The 11,818-nt window shown below is 30.3% G+C and overlaps 1 long non-coding RNA gene across 1 annotated transcript; it reads right to left on the bottom strand.

Moving 5' to 3' along the window:
- Window positions 1–6,052: 6,052 nt before the first annotated feature.
- Window positions 6,053–7,530, bottom strand: LOC107873324. The gene is made up of 2 exons (XR_001675258.2): window positions 6,938–7,530; window positions 6,053–6,440 (listed from the first exon to the last, which is right to left on the bottom strand). It is a non-coding gene; the product is annotated as an uncharacterized LOC107873324 (long non-coding RNA).
- Between the last annotated feature and the right edge of the window lie 4,288 nt (window positions 7,531–11,818).

The following is an 11,818-nucleotide window of genomic DNA, read 5'->3' as shown; positions in this document are numbered from 1 at the left end:
CCAGCAGGCTGACTTGGGCCGGGCGTATAAGCCCTAGTTTTAAATGGGCTCAAAAATCACAATCCAACCCAACCTTTATAGCGGGCTGGGTTGGGTCGGCCTTAAGGACCAAGCCCATTTTGACGACTCTAGAAAGGAGCTACAGCTCACCAGCTTAAAAACCCTAATTAAATGGAAGCACATTTCGTCTAATTTAGGAATTGGGGTTCTCAACAGTTATAAAATTCAAATTCAGGTGGTAGAGCTTTAATGAAATGCAACAATCCTAACTTGCTCAAGATGAAGATGGTAATGTTCCCTTCAAATAGACATTAACAACACTAAATAATCAACCAAATAAATATTTTAATAACCTATATTAAAGTTCAAATCGAAGCAAAATGCACATAAAACAACAAATAATCAACAAAGATGAAAGAATGTACCTATGTTGAAACTCAAATCTGAGGAATTTACAGAAAGCTTAAGGGAAAAAACAAACAAAAGGGCAGAAATTGAGAGAGGAAAACTTAGAGAGAAATGGAGTAGTGTGTACGAGAGAATTGAAATTAAATATGTGTTATTAAAGAAAATATACAACATGAGCAATTTAATTTAAGCAAAGTTGGATCATTTTACTTGTAAATAATTATAGTGGACTGACATTTTGCGTAATTTTTCCTTTTTAATTTATCTAAATTATGAGGAAAGTGTTTTGCCATGTTTCAATGTGATCATTAAAAATGATATTTGAAATAGAAATTATGTTATGAATTAAATTAGAGTTGGCTTTGATTTTTATGAGCAATTTGCAGTGAAAAGTTGAAAATAAGTTTTTTTTTCTTTAGTTTCTTATTTTGAAAATTCTTGAAAAGTTAAAACAGAATTTGTCAAAAAGCTATGCTTTTTATGAAGTTCAACTTCGGAGAAAAGAGAAAAATTACTAAGGCTAAACAGGCCCTTTGTCGCTACAACAACTTTTACTCAACCATTATATTTAAACTAGATGTCGAGGCCCCATATTGTATGTTATTTTTTTAATCTCAATTTATGTGACATAAATAGAATTTAGATAATCAATCATGTTTTTAATATGTTTTTAGATATTTTTAAGTTGTTAACTGTTGTAATTTATAACACTTTTAAGGTAATTTTCAAATAATATATGTTACTCTTCTTGTTCAAACTTTTGTGGTATTGATAGCCAATTATATTTTTAAAATAATTTAAATTTTTAATTATTGAGATTTATAATATTTTTCTCTATTTCAATTTAAGTGACGCTGATATAATTTCGAGAGTCAACCAAATGTTTTATATCTTTACAAATTTTTAAGTTTTTAATTATCGTGATATATAGTATTTTACATACTTTTCTGAAATAAATAATAAATTATCTTTTTCAGATATTTTAAGTTGTTAACTATTGTAATTTATAATACTATTAATATGTAAGTTTCAAATAATACATGTTACTATCCTTGTCCAAACTTTTGTGGTATTAATAGTCAATTATACTTTTAACTATTCCAATTAAGTTGCACTGATATAATTTTGAGAGTCAATCAAACATTTAATATCTTTTAAATTTTTAAATCGTTAATTATTGTGATTTATTGTATTTTTTTTGAAATATATAAACAAATTAATTTTTTATAGATATTTTACGTAGTTAAATATTGTGATTTATAATACTTTTTATGTAATTTTCAAATAATATATGTTATTCTCCTTGTCCAAACTTTTGTGACATTGATAGTTAATTATATTTTAAAAATAATTTAATTTTTTGATTACTGTGATTTATAATACATTTTTTAATTTCAATTTAAGTGACATTGATATAATTTCGGGAGTCAGTCAAATATTTTGTATCTTTTAAATATTTTAAATTATTAATTATTGTGATTTACAGAAACTTTTTTCATATCTTTTGGAAATATATATCAGATTAAAAAAATAAGACAAACAAATTAAAATGGATGAAAAAAATGAAGGCATGAGAAAAGACTAGTGAAGTTATGACTAAGCAGACAGATTGACTTGTAAATTTTTTTAAGTTATTAATTATTGTGACTTATAGTATTTGTTTACGTATTTTTTTTAAATATATAAAAAATTATTTTTTTTTAGATAATTTAATTTGTTAACTATTATAATTTATAATACTTTTTACATAATTTTCAAATAATATATGCTATTCTCCTAGTCCAAAATTTTGTGGCATTTATAATCAATTATATTTTTAAATAGTTTAGTTTTTCAATTATTGTGATTTATAATATTTTTTCTTATATTCCAATTTAAGTGGCATAGTGCTTAGATGATCATAATAATTAATTAGGGGTGATATAGTAAAATCACTATTGAAGCAGCGAAGCAGACATGTCTTAAATGACTTATAATAACTAATTATAAGTGACATAGCAAAATCACTATAAAAATACTTGTGATAAAAAAATTGCCTAATATAAGACGTCAAGATAATTTAATATTAAATATTATTAGTTTTTTAATACTTAGATGACTTTATAATAATTTTTAATATTAATTTCTAATACTTAGATAGCTTATAATAATTAATTAGGAGTGATATAGTAAAATTATAGTTGAATCAGTTGAAGTAAGCATGTTATAAATGTCTATTTTACTTTTCTTTTAATTAAATATTAGTTAATTTTCTAATACATAAATGACATATAATAATTAATTAAGAATAATATTATAAAATCACAGAGCAAGCAGCTGAACGGTCGACAAGCAGGACGACCAGAAGCTGCTCACTCCCTCTTATAATATAAGAGAAAATAATATCTATTTTTATTTGTTCAATTTAAAATATTAAGAGAGGTTCTCATTTACTCCTTAATTATTTTTTTTATTATTATTATTAATTATAGTTATTTTTTAAAATATTAAATTTATAAAATTTAGAATGTGTCGGTAGGAAGAAAAATATTTTCTGGAATTTTTTTTTTCTATTTTCTCATGTTCATTCGGCTAAAAAATTTGAAAAATATTTTTTCTAGGAAAACAAGTTCCTTCAAACTAATGAAAATGAATTTCTTAATCAAAGTAGGGTAAACATGTTGCAATGTTCATACCACTCTCAAAATCACACACCCCAACCCCAAAATAAAAAAATTCTTACCCACTCCAACTCTAAAATAAAAAAATCTTACCACCCCACGCCTTATCGCCCACCTATCCAAAAAAAATAATAATTAATTTTTTGTTTTAATTTTCAAATTTATTTTCTTACACTACCCCCTACCTACACCAACCCCCTAACCCCTACGAACCCTCCCCTCCCCCAAAACAATTTTTTAAATTTATTTTTTAAGAAATTTCAATTTTTTTACTAACCCACACAATTAATTTTTTTAATTTGTTTTTAAAACAAATTCAAAAATCTTTTCTTACTCCACCGCCTACCAGCCCACCCACCCCAGCCACCGAAAAATTAATTTTTAAATTATTAAAAATATTAAAATTCTTTTCTTTATCCATCCCCTACTATCTCCCCCCCCCCCCCCCACCAAAAAAAAAAAAATAAAAATTAATTTTTAAAATTTTTTTTCTTATCCCACCTGCCTTACCCAATTTATTCTCATTGTTTTGTTTTAAATATATTCAAATGCTTTTGATAATATTTTTCTACTTGAATATCAAACATAAGAAAATAAATAAGAATTAACTTGTTTTTCTAGAAAGTGTTTTCTTGGAAAATGTTTTTCATAGAAAACATTTTCCTCCATATACCAAGCACACACTTAAAGTGTAATATTGCCTTTAAGCTATATTTAAATTAATAATGAACAAATAAAAAAAAGACAGAGAAAGTATTTATTTTATCTTAAAAATTTAATTAATATTTCATTAATTGAACAACAATAATAAATTTTCAAAATTAATATATATATATATATATATATATATATATATATATTCAATGTAAATTTATTTAATTAAATTTAGGAATATCTGAGAAAATGATGAACTAAACTTGTGACAAATTATGGTTGTTGTTTAATTTATATATCTATCTATATACATTAAAAGCGTGAAGTTCATTAAAACTGTGATTTGAGTCTTTTGTCATTTAATATTTTTTGTAAACATTTAAAAATTAAAAATTCATTCAAATTTAGTTATAAATCTTAAACATTTTAAAATTGAAAATTCATTAAAATCTAGTTATAAGCCTTATTTTATTTGAATTATCTACATCTATAATATATTAAAAGTACGAAGACCCCTAGAAAAGTTATTTGAACCTTTTGCCCGTCATTAAAACACTCTATAGCAGACACAATTATCTTTTCACTATTTTTCTCCGATTGTCATTTTATTAAATTAAGGACTTCTTAAGTATATGGAAAGAGTCTCATAAAATAAACATATGAAAAAAATATTAAGAGTCCTATAAAACGTAAAGCATATGAATCTTAAAATGTATGAAAAGAAATCAAGAGTCCTAAATATATATATATATATATTTGTGTGTGTGTGTGTGTGTGTGTGTGTGTGTGTGTGTGTGTGCACGTGTGTGTGTGCACGTGCGTGTGTGCACGTGCGTGCGTGTGTAAAATCCATTGCCTATAGAAAGGGTTCCATTCTCACGCCTAAGCACACAAAACGCCCATGCACTCAAATTCTCGGGGGTGATTCTCTTTTAGTTTTTTAAGGGTTCCATTCTCATGCCTAAGCACACAAAACGCCCATGCACCCAAATTCTCGGGGGTGATTCTCTTTTAGTTTTTTTTTTATTTTGTAATTATATGCATGTTGTTGGCGTGTTTTCTCCACATATATATTTTTAGAAGTATTGATTTGTATTAATACTTCTATTAATACTGATACCAAATTAAGTCCATTTAATAAGATACTTTAATTTACCTTCAAATTAAGTCTTTTAAGTGTTGTCTTGGTTTTGTTCTTGATCTAATTGTGTGATTTATTTATGTATGTTTTTGAAACGTCATAGGTTCTGGTCCTTGCAAAATTTCGTGAGTTTGTGCCTTCTGTTGATCATACGACTCACCATACTAGTCGTATGGTGTGGGTATAGGTCTAGGTCATAGTCGTATATTAATCAATGTGATGTTGGCCATGCTCTGTTCTTGGTACGAAAAGACTTCATACGAGTCGTATGTGCATGATACGAGAAGTAGGGTCCAAATAGTATGTTGTCCAGTGTCTAACCTAGATATTTCTGCTTAGGATAAGACTTGAAGTGTACTAGTCATACGGATAGGGTATGATTTAGGCTAAGGGTCGTAAAATGTTGGACAGAATGTGATGTCCAATATTCTGATCAAGGTACGAGTGAAAGGTACCACTTGTTTTATCCTTTTTCAGATTTCAGATTTCATTTTTGGCGAGAGAATGGTTTTGACCTCTTACGACTATTTCAAAATATTTGAGAAAATTTAGATATAATTTTAAGAAATTTACAGAATCGCCACTTGATTTTTATAGAAAAGTCAAGAAAAATTGAGAGAGTTTCAAAGGTTCAAAAACAGAAATAAACCTTTAAAACTAGAGATAATGGATAAGGGTTCAATTAACGCCCTAAGAAGATTTTTAAGGCATTTAGAGTATCCATTTAAAAATGATGTACCAAAAAAACTAACTTGACTAATTAAAGTGGCTAATTTTTACAAAGACTTGATTTTATAGAACATATTTATTAAACATTTTAAAGAAAATGACACTTAATCAAAGGAGAAGACAATTTATTTGAATTGAACTAAGTTATAATTTTTCGGACTTAAAAGGGAAATGGATTTTGCCTTTGTAAAAGAAGAGGATTATGAAGTTTTTTTTTTTTATCATCGTTAAAAAAAAAGTTGATTATATTTGATATAATACTTTGGAAAAATGTTAAGAGTGTTGAATAAAAAATATCTTTATTAATTATGACAAGTTGAAATTTATAAGTAAAAAAAAAAAAAAAATAGTTTCTTGTGTTTGAAAAGAGTTATTTTTAATTCAAATAGACTATTTAGTTATATTAAGTGAGAAAATCACGAATCGACTAAAATACGTGATAAAATAAAATGGTAACGGCTTAGGAGATTTATCTAGATTAATTAATTGAATATGTTAATTCACACAAATAAACAATACAAGTTACAAAAATGACGCAAGAATTAAAATTGGGCCCTCAATTGGCCCATTAATGAAGCTGCCCAGTTTTGGGCTTGAATTATGGACTTCAGTCCATTTTCGGAAGTGTATATCAGTTGTATACTGACTGTATATCAGTCCTGTTGCTGCTGCGTTTTTGTATATCTGGTGTATATTTACTGTATATCAGCCCTGTTGCTGTTGCTGTTGCGTTTTGTATATCTGCTGTATACAAATGTATACCAGTCCCTAGGCAGATTTGACGAAAATTTTTGACTCGAATAAAGATGGTTTTTGATTCCGAGGGAATGCAAGGGCGATGGCGTCGGCTGAGACTCAAGTCGGTTCACATGCATCAAGAAAAATATAAGAATTAGCTATCAATTCAAAGTGAAATTAATCATATCTAGACATCTAAGTTTCACATATAAATTCTTTTCATGATTCAAAAATAGAATTGATCCGAGATCCCACACAAAATAACAACTACCCATCTTTAGAATTTATATACAAACTGGAGAAAAGAAAAGACAAGGCATACATTGTCAAGGAAACCATAGGGCATCATCATTCATGAGGTTGCGTTAAATGCTACACTGCATTAAAATAAAATCATATAGGCTAACCAGTAACTACCTTTTGTATACCATACGTATACATAAACAAATTCTAAAATTCAAACTTATTTTATGCCATACATTGAATATAAATAACTTTAGGTACTGGCTCCCACCAGTTAGTGCTACTGCCTAACAACTTTGTATTAGTATATATTTCCCCCCTTTGTTTTTTTTAATACAAATTCACAACTACTGCTTTAACATACCTAAAATTTGGTTTTGCACGACTCAAGCATTTAACCACCACGAGAAATAAAACCTCCCCAAATTCACAACTACTGCTTTAACATACCTAAAATTTGGTTTTGCACGACTCAAGCATTTAACCACCAGGAACTAGGACGATGAGCCTATCACGACAAGCTTTCACCACTGGAACTACACTTGATTTCGTCGGTACTCAATTTTTGAGAATTTTTTGGTTGCGTGAGGTTAGAAGCCCTCCCGAACCTTCAAGTTTTTTTTTTTTTTTTTTTCCCAAATCCCCCTTTACCGTCTATCCCTCAATGGATATTTATAGCAGATTTTCGGCATAGTATTTGGGGGGAAACCCATAAGAAATTTAGGATGAAGGATTTGAAATTCAAACTAGAATTAATCTTGACCCTCCGCGTTGAATCTGATCGAACGATATTGAGCGAAATCCGGATTAGCCCGTTGGAGATGATCTACCGTTGTTGACTTTTCGTTCTGGATTTTACCGTGGTTGAGTTGAAAATGGGTGTGTTTGGAGTTGCTTGCAGCTGTAAGGTTGGTGGATATAAGGGAAAGGAAGGGGAAATAAGGTTGTGGGCCAGATCAGGGGATATTTGGGCAGGTTGGTGTGTTATTTGGGCCTGGGGGTTTGCTGAAAAATGAAAAGGGAAAATGGGCCAGCTGAATGGTTGGCCCAAAAAGAATAGGAAGGTTATTTTGTAGTAATGAAATGGGCATAATTGGATAAATTCAAATAAAATTGAGATGAAATTATCTTTCAATTAATTTAGCAAATTTCTCAAATTTAATAATTTTAAAAAATAAATATAATGAAACACAATTTTATTTTATTTCTCTTTTTTTTTTAAATAATTGTAATAATATCAATAATAATAAATAAAAATTAAGAAACTAATTATGTCATCAATTTTTATTTTTAATCAATTATAAAAAAAATAGAATATTTACAATTTAATCAAATTTTTCACTCAGAATAAGTTTTAAAGAAATTTCTTTAACTGATAATTACTAAATATATTATTTTAACCTAAATTCAAAAGGTAAGGTCAAAATTTATTTCAAAATAACTTAAAATAAATAATTTAAAACTATTTAAAATTTAAGAAATTCAAGAATTGATTTGAAATGTGGAGGGAAAAAATTAGGTGTCAACACCACTCGTATGATATGGGTACGAGTGAGGGGTCCAAATCGTACCCACCTTCGAAATTTTTTACAGTTTAAGTTGGGAGTATTCTGGACGTTTCCCTTCTTAACTTCTTTTGACTCCACAACTTAAAATAGTCTTGGGACTTTATTAACCTACTATTCTCAAATCAAACACTCTAATCTCTCTCAATACTCTTAGTTTAAAAAGAGGCTAAGGTTTCTTCAAAGTGATCAATTAAGGCTCTCAAGGGTGGTTTCTCTTCGTCTTCTTTGGTATCTAAGTCATGTTACTCATCCCTCATTGTTAGTTCAAACTAAAAACATGTTTTACTTAATGGTTTTCATGGCATTATTGTGGGTTTGTATTGGTTTTGAAATATAGGTTGGGGGTTTTGGTTACTAATGGTTGGATGATGTTTTCCCCATATTCTATTTATAGTTTTCATGTTATAATGTTGGTTTGAACATGTGGTTGCATGGGAATGACTAATTGGTTCTTGGTTTTGGTTTTGGAAACTATTTTCCCTCAACATGTTTGTTAAAATGCCAATGAGAATGTTTTTGTCATAAAGTTTGACTTTTATTAAAAATCTTACATGGCATAATATGATAATGGAACCCTAAATGGTTTAATTGAATTAAATGATTTGGCAAGGCCTTGGTGGCCATGGTTTTGATTGATTGAAAATTTTATGGGGTACATGGGAATCCACTAAGTATTGGCTAATGATATTGTTTGCAAGCTATAGTCGGTATGACGATACCACTTCATAATGCCTTGTAATAAACTCGAAAATTCGTGGTTTGGTTAAGTTCTAAAAACTTTAATTGGAAAATAATGGCGGCTTGTGATAGCTAGCCGTGAAGGTGTGAGTCCAATGAACGGACATTGGAAACTCATGTTTGCCGACATGAGGGTTGGGCATGGTGACCATATACTTGTGGGGTACACAAAAATCCCCTAAGTTACATCTGTATATAAGTATCATGGAGGGCGAACGGTACACAAAAATCCTCAGCCCCTATGATATCTCCAGTTCGTGCAGCTACACGCACTAGGGACCGTTCAGGGGGTAACACTGGACCCATATAGCCCGTGTGTGGTCATAGGATGGTCAAGCTACACAACCCAGGTTAAAGTTTTAAATGCATGCTAAACCCGATTCCCTTTCCCATCACACATACACACAGATATATATGTATGTATGTATGTATGTATGCATATATGTATGAATGTGAATGAACTTGGTTATTTACCTAGTTTTATATATTAGCATTATTTTATCCTTATTTCTTAGTACATGCTAGCGTTCACCTGCTAACTCGTCTTCGGACGCTGTATCCCCATGTAATACAGGAACCGTCATACTACTCCTCATATACAGTGATATTGGATTAGGGGACAACATTCATTTTAGACTCAAGTGGTGGGTTTTTATACTTCGAAAGACTTCATTTCATGCTATGGATATATTTTCATACTTTTGTTTATTTCTTGGACTTTGATTTTGGCTATGGTCGGGGGCATGTCCTGACCAAATATTCTTTATTTTTTATTAGATGCTTTGTGTGTCTACTATGGGCATAGGCAGTGTTGGTATTAGTATCAACCTTGGCATTGGTATTGGTATTGGTATTGGGCCTGATACCGGTTGGACGTTCGGTTGGATGTTTGGATGGTTGTGGTTATGGAATTGTCTTTGATTATTTATTATTCTAACTTCTTATATGTTCGGAATTCATCTGACATAGGGTACAGGGCGTTTATGGTTGGGTATTGGGGTGGTCTCTGATCTCGATCGGGTTTGAGGCACCCGACACGACTAGGCCCTGGTTTGGGTCATGTCAGTTTTATTATGTTTTGGAGATTTATCCATATTTTTGTTAAACAACTAGTGAAATGCACAATTGTAGATTGATAGTTGAGTTGTACATTGCAGTTAGTTAGAATCAGTCAGAGTTAGTTGATTAGTTAGTCTAACTTAATTAACAACATTTGTGAGCAATTTGTGTCTATAAGTAAGAGTTTAGGAATAGTAGTTATCAATCTTTGTAATCATTTTTCCTTCTTTATAGTTATTGAGCTAAGAATATTATAATACCCTGTATTTTTGTGCTAGAATTCTAACCGTCATTCCTGCGCGTCTAAGCTCTATTACAAGTGATTATCTCGTGAATACAAGTTGCATGATCATTATCCTAGCCTATGGAGTAGTTTAGAGGTGGAAAATGTTCATAGCAATGACCTAGAAAAAAGTTGAGCTAAGACTAATTGATTCATCCAAAGTTTGACATTCGATTCTACAAGGGTCAACTTCAAATGATTAAATATCTTAATATACATAGAATTTTTAATCCCTAGACCTATAAAATTGTAGATAATTGAATTATCTTTCCAACGATACCAATTTTGCAAAAATCCGATACCCGAGTGAATAGTTATGCCTATTTTTGTGAGAGGCAGTAAGGGTGTGCGAGGGGCAATGCGCCGCCCAATCAAATGTGTGCGATTGGGAGTGCGAGGCATACTTAAATGTCTGCCATAAGGTGTGCGACGCACATCTTAAGGTCTGCAATAGGTTGTGCGGCACATACCTCACTTCCAAGTGCCAAAAACACCCCTATATATGCCTATAACACGGGATTAAACTCCCATAACACCAAAATAAGTTTAATTTCTCTCAAAATCACCAAGAACATTCATTAGGGTTTCAACTTAAAAATTCAAACATCTCAAGATTCAAATATGAGTTTTCAATAATTCTTCGAGACTCGGAATCTCCATTCCGAGGGCTACAAGAAACACTCATTATTTTCACGAATAGAGTCCCAAGGTCAAGAATTCATTCAAAGCTTCAAGTTTAAGGTATGTGGAGTTTTTCAACAGGAACATCCTTTCGTTCTTGTGTCCAAAATTTGTATTATTTTACAAAGATATATGATTTTACATGCTTTGATATGAATTTGAGATAGAAACTATTATCCTACGTTCTTGTTCAAAAGACTATTATATTTTTATGATGTCTTGAAGATAAATTCCTTGAGTTTTGATGTTAATATCATGTTTAAAGCTGAATCTCCAGCTTTTCAAATGAATTATATATGTTTGCTACATAAAGTGTGAATCTTGAAATATTTTGCTCAAGTATTGATATATGGGTTTTGAACCCTATTTGAGAATTATGATTTTGTGAAAGTAATGTGTTATGCACACCTTGAGATTTGAATGATTTGACCTTTTGGTCTTGAAAGAGTTATTTTTGAACTCGAATGAGAAAAGAAATCCACATTTTGATTTATTATGAAAAAGGGGTAGCGTGATGGCTCCCATTGAGAATTGCTGAATTATTTTGTGGTGGATTTTCTTTAAAAAGATCTGAGCTAAGTCCGGGAGTAGTCTTTAGCACTGAGTGGGAGGTATAGCTATGTTGGTACTTCTCTAGAACTACGTGCCCCCATAGGAGCCAGAATTGAGGCTGCTTATATATAGTGATCACTAGTTTTTGGATTTGATACTTATAGTCCTACTCCGATGGCAAGGATAGGATGGCTCTCTCCAATGTGGGTTGTACGTTAGACTCCATATGGCTCACATGGTTTATGTCGGTTATGAGATCTCCCAATGTGTGTATGTATATTCTCTTATCTAATATGAAAAGTCTTATTCTTCTATATGAGATGAAAATATATTTGTTTGAAAGACTGAGTTTAAGAAAGTCATT

This window comes from Capsicum annuum, chromosome 6, assembly GCF_002878395.1.
Source record: "Capsicum annuum cultivar UCD-10X-F1 chromosome 6, UCD10Xv1.1, whole genome shotgun sequence".
Classification (NCBI taxonomy): Eukaryota; Viridiplantae; Streptophyta; class Magnoliopsida; order Solanales; family Solanaceae; genus Capsicum; species Capsicum annuum.
The sequence above is the reverse complement of the archived record's forward strand: the minus strand, read 5'-3'. Positions and strand labels throughout refer to the sequence as shown.